The sequence below is a fragment of the Canis lupus genome, chromosome 3 (assembly GCF_048164855.1).
Source record: "Canis lupus baileyi chromosome 3, mCanLup2.hap1, whole genome shotgun sequence".
NCBI classification, from domain to species: domain Eukaryota; kingdom Metazoa; phylum Chordata; class Mammalia; order Carnivora; family Canidae; genus Canis; species Canis lupus.
Window position 1 is genome coordinate 14,587,157 of NC_132840.1, and position 3,195 is coordinate 14,590,351.

Sequence of the window (3,195 nt, forward strand, 5' to 3'; positions counted from 1 at the left end):
TTCAGTTATTGCAGACAAAATTCGCTTTTTAATTTAACCTTTTAAAGACTCACAAAAGTCTGGAAATGATTTTGTTGTGTTATTTATGACTTATACTAATTAAATCCGCCTCCCCTACTAAGCATGAGGGCACTGTGGAGAAAATGGATTGTCAAGGGCAAACAGAGATCGCAGATCATTTAGTTTCAGTCTTGCTCTGAATCTTGCTCCAGTAATTAGCAGTCTACAAGCTGAAACAAAGCATCAGAAGAAAGGAGAGTCTCTGCTGTTATCTGTGGAAAATAAGATGGGAATGAGAAAGATGGCAAGAAGAGAATCTTCCTATTTGAACACAAGTACAAATTTATACCTGATTTTGCTTCTGAAATTATTTTTCAGGAATTTGTGCATCATCCTTGTGCAGGGGCCATGCTCATCCTCTCTGTATTACTCCACCAATTTTAGTTCATGTGCTGCCAAAGCCAGCATGCTTCTAAAATTATTCTGATTTAAACTGTGAAAAAGATATGGAAAAGAACAAGTTTTAATTTTCTCCTTATGTTTATAGGGAACCAGCCTAGGAAGATAGTCTTTGATTAATTGATAGATTAGCTTAATGACCCCCCAACTCATAACTGTATTTTCAAATTCAGTGATGGATGCAAGACCAGTTTTGATCAAAGCGGGCCTACATTTTTGGAAATCTCTTCCAACCCAAATAAATATAACTAAGTAGATTTTCTGACTTCAAGCTCCTGAAAAAGTAAATGGTGTTATACTGAAAGTTTTGGTTGAGACACACAGATATAAAAGACATTGTGTAATAAAGTGTGTTAGGAGTCAGATCACGATGTAGCTATCAAAAGGAAATGCTGGGAACCAATACTCACTTAGCTGGAGGGTAGAAAATGGTTAGGATTTTTAGTTATACAGAGAGGAGTTTTATGAAGATGATTTCTTCAGAGAAATCTATGCCATTCTTCCCACTTTGCAAGACACAAGAGGATGGGTATGTGAGTTGGCATAAGCATGCACGTCTGTAGGGGAAGGGGGGATCATAATCTACCTCTTTTATGTTGAGGATAGAAGGCCAGGTTCCAATGGAGCCTCAAAGAAAGCTTGCTTCATGCTGCCTGGAAGGAGCAGAAATGGTAAAATAGAAATCTGACTCTTGCTATTGAAACTTAGAGGTCTACAGAACAAATAATTTTTAATTAAAAAAAGTTATAAACAGAGCAGTACAACAACAAACATGGGCACACAGGAATTTCCCTGGACTTCTGCTGAGCAGGGACACAGGGCAGGTGATATTTTTCATGAACCAGATGTGATCTGTGAGACAGGAAGAGTCAGCCTGGACCTATTTTTGACACCTGAACAAGTAAACCACCTGGGAAGAAGACAGAACTCCAGTAGAGAGTCTGTGTGGTTTGAAGGCCCTGAAAATGAAGGGTCGAGGGAAGAGCAGGAATAGTATCACAGAAAACATCACCCAGACTGCAATTCAGCACAACCAGCTAGCTGACAGGTCCGGGAGCTCTGAAGAAGTTATGAAAACAGCCATACAAGAGAGAGCATCTGCTTTAAAGATCTTCCCGGTCTAGAGAGAGTGAAGCCAAACTACAACAGGACCAGGTAGGGAGAACTTTCCTACCACCCATTTCTCTTCTCCCTCAATTCTATCAGGTAGGGTGCATGTGTACATGTGTGTGTATGTGTGTGTTTGGGGGGGGTGAGTATGTGAGGGTGTCCATCACAGAGAGAAGAAGCTACTGCTCTTCCTCTCTCGTGTCACGACTTCTCTTTCTATCAGCCTGCCTGGAGGAAGGAGTCCGTGACAGTGGAAGTGTTGATGAGTATTTTTGGCTAGATACTTGTAATCACTAAATGGAGGCTATTTGTTATACCTTAAGGGAGCCACAGGAATTTCTATTATTGTGAGAAGACAAGACTGGGGTCACGATTTCAACTATACCTGAGCTTCTGGATGCCTCAGCTGCAAAAGCAGCTTTTAAAGCCCTGGAAATGGGGGGAATCCCTGGGTGGCTCAGAGGTTTAGTGCCGCCTGCAGCCCAGGGTGTGATCCCGGAGATCCAGGATCGAGTCCTACGTAGGCCCCCTGCATGGGGCCTGCTTCTCCTTGAGAGACAGAGGCAGAGACACAGGCAGAGGGAGCCTGACATGGGACTCGATCCTGGGTCTCTGGGATCACACCCTGGCCTGCAGGCGGCGCTAAACCGCTGCAACACCAGGGCTGCCCTTATCAGAGGACTTTGAAGAGACTACAGGCATTTTGGGGTATTCTTCACTTTCAGACAAATATTGATAATTTTTAAACATTATTAATCATTGAAAATTCAAAAAGACCACAAGGGTAAACCATAGGGAAAGATAAGTTTCACTCAACGCTATTACATGAAAAGTAGATTAAAAAAAAAAAAAACATCAAAGAGAATATACAATGGATAAGAGAGAGATTTCCCAGATATTTTGTGAAAAATGTTCTTGAAAATTACACTGTTGGAAGATTCTGAATAGCCTATTTCATGACCAGTTTCAAATAATATTTTGTTTAGAAATACACTTTTTTCAAAAAGACAGGATTAATTCCCATCAGTTGGGCTCTAAGACCAGATGCATATAATGAGAATACTCAAAAGTCATGAAAATTCCACAGACTACAAAACGGGTAGGTTTACTTGGCTTGTACATAAATAAAAATACATGTACACGTTGGACCAATGTTTTGAAGCAAAGATGAGGGAGAGATTCAGAATTGTTTTCAGATGCTAGAAGATTAATTGCAGTCATGCAATTCTCAAAGAAAGAGATTTCCCCATTAGAGGTCATGGTGACAAAAGGCATTCTTGAAATAACAGAAATATCATGAAAATCATGGAATTAAGAACAGGATCTGATTCATTTCTTTATGGTAGCCCTTGCAGATAAAATTAAAGCAAGAAAAGACCAATTAGACCTATTTATCAAAAGCATTTTATAAATAATCATTTTTAAAAAGAGAAAATCTATACAAATTGAGGTATGTCCATTTAAAAATATGGACGGTAAATATTACTCGCTGGTTGTAGATTCTTTGTGAAATGCAACAAATATTGAACATCTGGGGCTTATTTTATGCTGCTGTTAAAAAGGAAACACTGAATTTTTTTTTTTTTTGCCTTTTCACAAATAAAACCATCTGTCACTTTTCAATAA

The 3,195-nt window shown here is 39.3% G+C and overlaps 1 non-coding gene across 1 annotated transcript; it reads right to left on the minus strand.

The window, feature by feature from the left end:
* Nucleotides 1-363: 363 nt before the first annotated feature.
* LOC140631374 (U6 spliceosomal RNA) lies at nucleotides 364-468 on the minus strand. Its single transcript, XR_012028997.1, has one exon. It is a non-coding gene; the product is annotated as a U6 spliceosomal RNA (small nuclear RNA).
* Nucleotides 469-3,195: the final 2,727 nt, after the last annotated feature.